Below are 11,118 nucleotides of genomic sequence, written 5' to 3'. Positions count from 1 at the left end.
GAAAACCTTGACCGCGGCAAGGTACGAGACGCGAAGGGCGTTCACCCCCGAGAGCCCTGCATCTCATTAAAATAAAAAAGGGGGAGATGTCGGTGCGGGTGCCCTGCTCCTCAGCCTTGCCCCTCCCGCTGGAGCTTCTGCTACGAGTCTTGTTTCCTGTATAGCCCTGGTCCCTGCTGGCAAGATTTGATTGGTTCGCACAGCCCTGCGAGGCAACTGGCTGTTGGTCTATTGCCTGTGTCGGACGATATACTTGGCTCCCTCTGATAAGGCCAGAGAGGAGGAAGGCCAGAGAGGAGGAAGGCCAGAGAATAAAGAAGTCTAAAGACAAAGGAGTCCCCGTCTTGTCTTTTCTCAGCGCCGGACAACTGCCCAAGCAGATTGTAACTCATTTTATATGGTTATTATACCACTCTTCACTTTACAACTTTCACTCTAAAAAAAAAAAACCAAAGTGCTCAAGAATTAAACTCATATAATTTTTCCATACTCTTCGCGTTTCATACACTACCTGGCTTAGGGACACTACATATCTATTGAATTAAATATTCTAAAACTACTTTCATTATCCTTCCCCACGTCAAGCCCCTGCTAGTAAAATTCTAATATTTCTATCAAAACCAAACTGAGCATTGAATGCTCTCTCCCTACCTCTCCTTCAACTACAGACATTGTTTCTTAGTAAACCAAGTCTTATGCTGTTTCTTTGACATCTGCAGTGTGTGCCCATCAACGCATTCTCCTTTTCTGTTACCATCTCCTGTTTCTACTTCAAGATTCCTAAGGCCTGATGTATGGCTACATTCAGGCCTCTTCAAATTAGAAGGTATTATATACCATACATTATGGGAAAGACCCAATAGGGTCTAGACCACCACAATGACATTTCTGGGAGAAAAGTACTATGTAGAAATGTTCCCATTAAGTTCCTCACATAAGCTTTATCGAACTTTACTACCATATGCGTTTTGACACCAAATTTATAAAAAGACACTCATTCTCTTTTTGGTTTTTGTTAAGATTTTAGAATTGTAGATAAAGGACTGTGGACCTGGTAATTCACCTAGTCTACCACAATTACTGTTTCCCTACATCTCATTTTCCTTTTCTTCAATCCATCTTGTATTTCTTAACCACATCTTCTAAGACCCAACTCCTGGCATTTAAGGGCTTCTACAATTTGGCTCCAATCCATCTGCTACTTTCACTCTGTTTTTTCCTCCCAATTTCCCTGGAACTCCTTAAAACTACCAGCTCTTTTTACCCTCATGACACCTCTCTCCATAGAGCAGCCTTCGCTCACCAAGCTCTCTCAGCCCCTTCCTTACACCCTCCCATTGCCAATGCTGCCCTCCTGTCACTCCTCTATCCTGCTATGATCATTATCTTTGCTCTGACACAGCATGTTCCTTATTCTGCTTTGGATCATGGCACAGTTCCCTGAAGCATCCTTAACCTTCCAGTAATCTATTAGCACGGATCATGATTTAATTTCTTTCAGTTCCACTGCTATTTTTTAATTTCCTGAGATAAATGTTAAAGCCACTGATAATTCACTTTTATTTTCTAACACACACACACACATGGGTTTTTAATTGCCCTAAAATATTTTAGCTAAATTCCACAATGCTTGATAAGTATTAACATTATCAGTCAGTTCAAAACATGTATTCATTTCCACTATGATGTCCTCTCTCATGAGTTTTTGCAATATATTACATTTTCAATCATAGAACTTTTGTTAGTTTTCTTCTGCTATTGACTTCTAAATTTAGTTTACAACTCAAGAGAATATATTCTTTTAATCTTGTTTTTATTTTTATTTATTTGGCACAAGGTCTCGCTACACAGCTCAGACTTTAGTGACCCTCCTGTCTCAGCCTCCCCACCACTAGGATTACAGGCGTGCACCACCACATACATTTTCGGTGGCCTGCATGGCATGATCAGGGTTCCAGGGCTGGCAGGGCATGTGGTACCAGGGATCAGACCCAGGTCCTTGCGCTTGCCAGGCAGGCACTTAAGACTGCTGAGTTATCCCCCCTGGCCCAGAGAATACATTTTATATGCTTTAAATTCTCTGGACTGTATTAGGACTTACATTATGAGCAGCATATATATAATGGCTTTTGTAAATGATCTAGGTTTTTTTTTAACAGAATGTGCAGTCTACAATTATTAAGTACAGGGTTCAAAATGGGTCAAGTTCATTAATCACATATCCACATCTTCTACATTCCTGGGTTTTATTTGTCTGTGTTATCTGCTTACTCAGTCAGTTATGAAGAGAGATGTTTTAATCTCACCATGGCTTTTGGACATATCTTTTTCTCCTCTGGGGCTTGTTAATTTTTGTGGCTATGTCATTAGGTACACACAAATTTAGAAGTATCTTCATAGTTACTGAATTGTCTATCATCATAAAAGGTTCTCTTTTTGTGTGTGGCCGGCTCAGCCCACCCTGGAGGCAGGCCTGACATGGCATGTGGTGCCGGGGATTGAACCACGGTCCCTGCGTGCTTACCTAAGCAGGCACTTTAGACCGCTGAGCTATAATCACCGTCCCCCAAAGGTTCTCTTTATATCAAATACCTCTTGCTCTGAATCTGTCTTTTGGCTAAAACTTGTCTAACTTTTTCTATTACCTGCTTTCAATTTTCTGTATCCTACTCTGGATCTTTATGCAGCACTGTCAGTCAGCAACACTGAATAGTGCTGCACAATTCCATCCAGTCCAGTTACTGTTTCTTTTTTCAATGTAGCACTTAGTCATTAACATTTCATATAATGATAAGCACAATGAGGTTTAGATCTGTTCTCTTTGTTTCTCTTTATCCTATCTGCTCTCTGTATCTTGTTCTATATTTTCTGGACTTCTTTACTTTTAAATTATTCCATTTTCTCCCTCTAATTATCTTGTTAATGACACTTTCTTTTCTCGTTCCTTTTTCCATTCCCATTGTCCTTGTCTTATCATAGTCTAAAGTAAATTAGTACTTTGGTACTTTCTGAATAATACAAGGGCCTTAGAACATTATAAATCAACTCACTCCCTGCCATGAGTCATAAATTCAGACTTATGTATTTTTAATATCCTTCAAGAAATCACCATTATTGATCTGTATTCACATATTTATCTTTTTCTGTTATTCTTTATTCCTACCTTAAACTCCTAGTTTTCACCTAGTAACACTGGATATCTGAGGAACACATTTCATTATTTCTTTAAAGTGAAAGACTACTGGTGATGCATTCTCTCAATTCTTACCTAACTGTGTATTTCACCATTTCTCCTGACTTTCTGACCTCTTAAATCTCTAGTATGACTAGTTATTTCTGAATAAGTGCCAGACACTGTTTACAAATAATTAAAAGAATAATTACATGCCTAAGATAATATTACCTTTTCCAGAAAGAATTTACTTTTGTCTCTGGTAAATGATACAAGGTGCCAGCAAATACAGACCACCTAAGCTCAAGTAAAGGTCTTGGGTAAAAGGCCAGACTACAGCTTGCTAGTCTTACTCCTCCTGGGAAATCACTTTAGCTTAACTGCTTTAGCCTCCGGTTCTATCACTAGCCCCTATTTCATAGCCTATTAGCTTTCTCCTCCAAAATAAACAAATGGCCCTCTAAAAAAGTGGCTCAACTATTGAGATTCCCTCTATGAGTTGCCTTCTCTCAGATCTTGATCTTAGTACGTTTTTGTAAGGCGGGGTACTTATTAGCACAGCACCTGCCTTGCAAGCATGAGGTCATGAGTTCCATTCCTGGTATATAAATAAATGCTTATTCTGGTGGTGTAGTATTTTTAAATTATTCTCAACAGAAGGTTAGGAGGGGGTACAAATTATTTTGTCTTATCAGTTATACATGACTACTGTACGTAATAGAGTATCTTGCAAATTTGGACAGGAAAGTGCTAGACATACCAGGTTTCCCACCAAGAATCCCTGCAACCAATCAACTGGCTCTATTTTTAGTAATGACCAAGAAATCAAGTGTGATTAATTGAAAAACACAACAGTCTTTCACATCTTTAACAAGACAATTAGCCCATAAATTAGGGCTTTTAGATTAGTCAGCCCTAACAAAAGACTACAGAGACATAACAAGAGATTACTGGATTAATATAGACATGACCAAAGATGACAGAAATGAGAATGAAAGACAGAAGCAGGACACATTGTAATATTCCACCAACTCTTATCATCTGGCCATGAAGAGACAAAAAAAAGTGAATCAATGATCATGAAATCTCAAGCCTGAGAAAGACTAATTTATCTGAAGAGAAATGAATATCTGGTCATGAATATGAAGTATCTATCTATAAGAAGTAATCCAAGTTCAACAGGCAACTAGAAGTCCTGGTCTAAGCCCTCACCAAATATATGATTTCTAGACGTTTGAACAGAACTTTTCAAAACTAATTACAATATAATTTACTAAACTGAGAAACCAACTTTCTCTCTAGTCATTCATTTATATAGGAAAAAAAGAATTGGAAATTCAGAGGCTTTGGAGATATGAGAAAAAGGAAAACACAGAAATTCACTATCTACAGAAGAGAAGTTAAAAGGGCCATCCAGATAACTCAGCGAACTAAAGCTCCTGCTTAGGCAGGCTCAGGGATGGGGTTCGATCCCCAGTGTGCTGTGCCAGCCCCGCCTCCACGGGCTTGCTGAGAGGTGAATGAGACTGGGTGTGATGGCACATGCCTGTTTACTTATTTATTTGTGTGTGTGTGGCCAGCTCAGCCCACCAGGGGGCGAGGCTGGCTGGCATGTGGTGCTGGGGATTGAACCGCGGTCCCTGTGCTTTGCTAAGCTTGTTCTAAGTAGGTGCTTTAGACCACTGAGCCATCTCACCAGCCCAATCTTAATTTTTTGTTTTTTTGTTTTTTTTTTTTGGCGGAACCGGGGATTGAACTCAGGTCCTTGCGCTTGCCAGGGAAGCGCTTATTCCACTGAGCCATCTCCCTGGCCCCCGGCACATGCCTGTAATCCCAGTGCTTGGAAGGCTGAAAACAGGAGGATCTCTATGAGTCTGATCCGTTTAGTGGGTCCCTGTAGAGCCTGTACTAAATACATTTTTTTTAAAAAAAGAAAGAGAAGTTAAAAGATGAGGTGGGAAGGGAGGAGAATGGTTTGACAGTGGGACATACTGCTGATTCCAGCACCTTGAGAGGTTAAGCACAGGTGGATCGTAAACTCAAAACCACTCTGGGCAATTCAGTGACTCTGTAAGACCCTGTCTCAAAATTTAAAAAAAAGGCCAGCCAAATAGCACAGTGGATTAAAGCGCCTGCAAGCAGGTGCAGAGGCCAGGGGTTCCATCCCCAGGCCTGCTGTGCTGGCCCCGCCCCCAGGGTATGCTGAGATGGCAACTGAGACTGGGCATTGTGGTGCGCACCTAATCCTAGCTCTTGGAAGGCTGTAAACAGGTGGATCACTATGAGTCCAATCTAGTAGTGAGAACCTGAAAACCCAGTAGACACTTCCCTAAAAACTACAAGAAAAAGAAAAAAAAATTTTTTAAAAGGCTGGAATGTAGCTTAGTATCAAGGCCCTGGGTTCAATTCTCAAAAGAGAAAGAAAAAAAAAAAAAAAAGACAAGGCAAGACAAGACAATCAGTTTCAAACAAACTAGCAGCAAATTTAAAAGTACAGATATATATCTAGTGAAATGTAATAAATAGTAAAGACAATATTAAGTGACTTAGCTATTTGTGAAGTTGCTTTATTAATTTACCAACAGCAATTTAAAAGCTTCCTAGAGTTACTAGCATGGTAGAAAAATCATGGTTTCCAAAATGAAAAAAAATTAAAGAGGCATGTGTTATATTATGCCTCAACTAAAAATATTTAGGTCCACCAAAGTCTCTGAAAACAGCATTTTCTAGTTTTCAGAACACTAAAAATATCTAGAGAACACAGAACATTATTTTAGATAGTACTCTTCAGTGTCTCCAACTGGACACACCATTGGATATAGATAAGTAAGTCATTCTGATAAACTATACAATCAGGTAACTATTTTAAGATGCCCTTGACAGAGAGGTTCATGTCCTGAAGGGTGCAACTCCAATACTAAATTCAACTCAGTATTAAATCTCTGATTATCTGCCAAATGCAAAAACTCATCACACATTCTTGTTTTGGCTCAAAAAATGCATGTCCAAAACCAGAACTGCAAACAAAATGCTATATGAAACATCATGTTTCTGGCTCATAAGACATGAGACATACTCTTCTTATTCTGTCTCCCATGAGAACTGCTTCCACATGTTTATAAAAGAGATTACACAAATTAATAAAACACCTCAGCATTTAAAGAACAAAGATTTGGGATCAGAGGATGCTAACTACGCTGTTTCCATTGGTGTAGGTCAGACTTAGTTGCTAAAAACTCACTCAGCAAACATTTACTGAGTTACAGCTGTGCCAGACACTACAAATAAAAAGATAAGACACAGCCCCTACCCTCAACAAAGGACTTATGAAAGTCCCATAAACAATCACTGCCCTGACAGAGATGCTGCTGCCAAGATGCTATGGGCCCTAAACAAAGGAATGCCAACTGTTATGTTCTGTTTCCTCTTTTGTTCCTGGTTCTGCTGTTCTGTCCGTTCTGTTCTGCTCTGAAGAGAGTGCAGGAGTTCCCAGAAGGCTTCAAAAGGTGGAGAAAAATGATGCTAATACTGAGAAAACAAAGAAGTACCCATGCCAGTCAGGAAGCTGGAGGTGGGCTATCTTAAAAAAGGAACCACAAATGCATTTAGTAAAGCCACTTCATCTTAAAGTTGAGAAAATTTAAAAGACAGTATCAGCAAGTTTCATCAAGAGGCCTATGGCTGCTAAGTGGATGGGCTGAGACCAGAGCTTTCCGCCTCTGTATTCTGAACCACTTCATGCTACTGTCTAATAATGGTCAGACGTTCCATGTAATGACTCTAAACTAAACTCAACTCTCTTTGTTTTACTTACTTTTATTTCTGTGTTTATCAATGGTTTTAAAATTTCTATCATTAAAAATTCCTATCTAGTTTTAATCTTTACTAACAATATTTCCCATATTATTATAAGTAAACACATTTCACTTCATACTGTTATTAGTACAAAAGAAAGCAGACACTCTGACACATGACTGTGATCCAGAATATAACATGATACCATCTTTTATGAACCATAGGATGAACTCAGTCAATGACATTACTTACAAGATTAATAACCCACTGTACGCTTAATAACAGTCAAAAGTTAAAGCAACCTAAATATTCACCCATCAAACATTAGTTAAATAAGTTAAGGTATCTCAGTAAAATAAGGCAGAGCAGCCAGCTGAGATGAGCATTTTTATAAAACACTTGACAGACAGCAACCAAATCTAGGGGACTGGCAATTACACAGAATAGATAGAGTTCAGAGATAGTAGGATCTGGCAAGAAGCTGGACTCACTGAGAAAAGAGAGAATGAGGTCAAGAATTAGACAACAAATCACTCAAAACTACAATGCACAGATCATACAATGCACAGGGCTTTATTTACAATTTATACACAATGCCAAAGAACTAAATTTATCTGCTAAATGAATTAAAATCTTGTATTTAGTGGCAAAAAGACGAAGGAAATAACATACTAACAACATGACTACAATAAAACTTAGCTGTGGCTATCATTTTACAAATAAGCTACACTACTTAGTGCAGCAACTACTTGGGATAAGCATGACTAAGCCACCAAAGACCACAAAGTAAGCAAGAAATGACATCCAGCTTCTCCCAGAGACGTCAGGTGAGGAGCAGCTCTGGCCAGCGGGGACAGGTGACATTTTTTTAAAAATTTGAATTAAGACGTCTACCCTGTGGACATGCACAGATCTACTATGCCAAAAGAGAAAACCAGCTTTGACAGCACAGCCATGATGCCCAGGGTTCAACCCAAGCTGGCAAGACCAGCAAAGGGACAGGAAGAAGGCCACAGGAGGGGAGGAAAGACTTCCACCAAGAGGGCAGGAGCCTCTAAGGATGCCACCGGACGTGACAGGAATGAGCTCAAGTTTGAAGAGGCGGTGAAGACTTTCGTAAGGAAATTTATGGAAGCAAAAATCACAACACCCGCAGTGAAAAACGCAGAGAGCTCCTGGAGCAGAAAGGAGAGACAAAAAGTAAAAGGTTCAGCGCCGCTGGTAGAGAAAACGGAGGACGCCAGCGCGGGCGAGCATGCCGAAGGCTTGAGCTCCGGAAGAAAACCAGGTGCGCGGGGAAGGAGCGCGGACACAGCCCGCGCGGGCCGTCCACCGGGCCAAGCCAGAAAGAGCACGGGCGCAGCCTCGCCCAGGAACGAGGGACAGAGAGGGTGTGAGGCCACGGGAGACCTTCGGAAAGAAGAGGCCGGAGAGCGAGAGCCAGCGAAGGAAACACGGGCAGGAAGAACCCTCGTGGACCCGCGGAAGGAAGAGCCGGCTGCAGAAGAAAAAGGCCGGCCGGGGACTGAGGGCGCCGCCTTGACGCTGGCGGCTGACTTCTCCGCATCGCTGAAGTCGGCAGGCAGCGGGCTCAGATCTTATGCGTTTTGGGAGAAAACGGTTTTGACCCCAAGTTTCTATGCAAGGTTGAACTGTCATTTAAATGCGATGGCGAAGTCTAGACCTGAGTCTCAGACCTGCAGAGCGCCTCAGGTGCCTTGCCAGCCAGAAAGCTTTCATGAGAGATTTGCTGAAAGATGCTTTCCCACAGAGTGCAAGGACGGCAACATGGGATGCAAAGAAAGGGGGAGAATCCTCTGAGAGTCTCAAAGTGTGGAGCTGGAGACCCAGCGAGCGATGGTTTTAACTTGCTGTTCATTAAAGAGGTGAAGGTGGCTGGTGCTCAGGCGGGGAGCTCAGCATCTTCAGTGTGGGAGGGAAAGGAAAGCCCCAAGGTGGGGGTGCAGGAGGACTCTCATGGCTAGAGGAGGGGGAAGAAGAGAGCTTTGGAGCAGAGGAAGAGGAGGAGGAAGAAGGGATGTGGGGAGAGGAGGAAGAGGAGGAGGGGGAGGAGGAAGGGATGTGGCTGGAGGAGGAGGAGGAAGAATCCTGGGGGGAGGAAGAAAACTCTGAGACTGATAAGGAGGGAAAAGGAGACTCTGAGACGGAGGAGGAGCATGAGGGAGGAGGAAGCCCAAGCACAGAGGGAGAAGGGGCCTCAGTGCTGCCAGAGGGACTTGCCTGTAGTCGGGAGAAGGAAGGGCCGGTGCAGACCCAGGGGGAGCACAAGGCTGAGGTGCAGGAAACGGCTGCTTCTGGAGGTCAAAGAATCGAGGTTCTCCATCCGACTTCGCATCACAGTGCTCTCTCGAAATCACAAGAGCGAAGTTCCAGTGAGCACAAAACGTGTTCACTGGCAAATCCGAGTGCTTCATCAGAGATCACCAAGTTTTTAGGGAAAACAGAGAAAGAGAGGAACAAGACTCTGCAGATGAAAGAGCTGACATCTGAAGAAGCAGCCTTAATCCAGGAAACAGAAGAAAACTTCAGAAGAGTGGTTGGCATCTTCAGAGAGATACAAGAGGAGATGGAGCACAGAAGGAAATGTTGCCCAGATGTAGAGGAAGTTAAGCATTCGGTAGACGACCTGCACCACAGGGTAACTCAGCTCAAGGAAAGAGATGTCTGGACAGCCATGTGGAAGAGGCATCCAGGGACGCAGTGCAGATGTCCAGGCAGCTGCTGAATAATGAGAAACTTCGCATCTGGGAAGACGAATTCAGAAGCTCCAACGTCCGCGTGATCGGAGTCCCAGAAAAGGATAACAAAGCGAACGAGGCAGAGGACATAATTAAAGAAATCATTGAAGAAAACTTTTCAGAGCTGAGGAGGAGCTCAAGGCTTGAGATCGTCAGTGCTCAGCGAGTCCCCGGCAAGGTGGATGAGAGAAAGCTCACTCCTAGACACATCTTGGTGACGTTCTAGAGCCCCAGTGAGAGAGAGAAGATCCTGAAGGCCTCATGAGAGAGAGAAGTCACCTATGTGGGCCGGATGATCCGGCTGACGGCAGACTTCTCGCTGAACACGCTGGACGCCCAGAGTCAGTGGTGCGACATCGTAAGACTCCTGCACGAGAACGGCTTCCACCCGCAAATCCAGTACCCAGCCAGACTGGCCTTTGATTTTGAGGGCCAAACAAGAACATTTTTTGATATTGACCAATTCAGAAGATTTGTCTGCCATGTACCCTCTTTGAAAGGATTACTAGAGAACGTACTCTAGGGTCTAGGTGGCCGCAGCAAGCAGCAGCACGCTTTCCCCACCAACACCCAGGAGGGCGCAGCGAAGGGAACATCGCGTCGGTACCTGCAGGGTGGGCATTCGACAGCTCTGCTGGTGCAGCAAAGGGAACGTTATTACCTGGACACCGTTAAAAGCTGTACTTCTAAATTTTAATGATAATCGTAGCTGGCATAGAAGGTTTGTTTGTTAACAAGAGAATAAATCCAGAGCGTTTGCTCTGAGCTATGTTTTCAGCCCTTGAGAAAAGTTTCTAGACAGGTCTCACCAAGTTGCTCAGGCTGGGGCTCACCTATGACCTCCTGCCTCTGCCTCCTTAGCTGGGATCCAGCTCAGGAGGGAGTGTCACCACAGGAAACTTCGCAATAAAGATTTTTCACTTGAAAAAAAAAAAAGAAAAAAGAAAAAAGAAATGACATCCAAACACCTCCCCTGCACACTGCCCCAGTGCTGTTAAAAACTATGGTGATTTTACAAACATAGAGGTCCTTCCTAATTGTGGAACAGACCCTGGTAACCTACTCCTCAGGGACTTTTCTAGACACCATGTTATTTTTACACCAGAACAAAGGTGGATCTAACCCCAGCACAAAGACAGGACCTGACTTCCAATACTAGAAGCTTCCTGAGACAGACCAGTGAGGGCAAGGTGGGAGCAGGCAGCCAAGCATTTCCTTAATGTATTTTCTGTAGCCAGCCAGATTTTAAAAGCCGGGGTGTTGCTCATCACCGCAGGTGGTTTGTCAATAGTTGACTTTAGCAGTTCATGTTGGAAGTCATTAGAAATTGGTGAGCAGACCACTCCTCCATGATAATAATGCAAGGTCCAGAAAAAGTTAAAATATAGTGAA

At 42.8% G+C, this 11,118-nt stretch overlaps 1 protein-coding gene across 1 annotated transcript in view; it reads right to left on the bottom strand.

Moving 5' to 3' along the window:
* The window catches only part of Cacul1 (CDK2 associated cullin domain 1), a 78,265-nt gene that overhangs the window by 36,231 nt on the left and 30,916 nt on the right, over positions 1-11,118 (bottom strand). The window lies entirely within an intron of this gene.

Source organism: Octodon degus, unplaced genomic scaffold (assembly GCF_000260255.1).
Source record: "Octodon degus isolate 3935 unplaced genomic scaffold, OctDeg1.0 scaffold00010, whole genome shotgun sequence".
Taxonomy (NCBI): Eukaryota; Metazoa; Chordata; class Mammalia; order Rodentia; family Octodontidae; genus Octodon; species Octodon degus.
The sequence above is the reverse complement of the archived record's forward strand: the minus strand, read 5'-3'. Positions and strand labels throughout refer to the sequence as shown.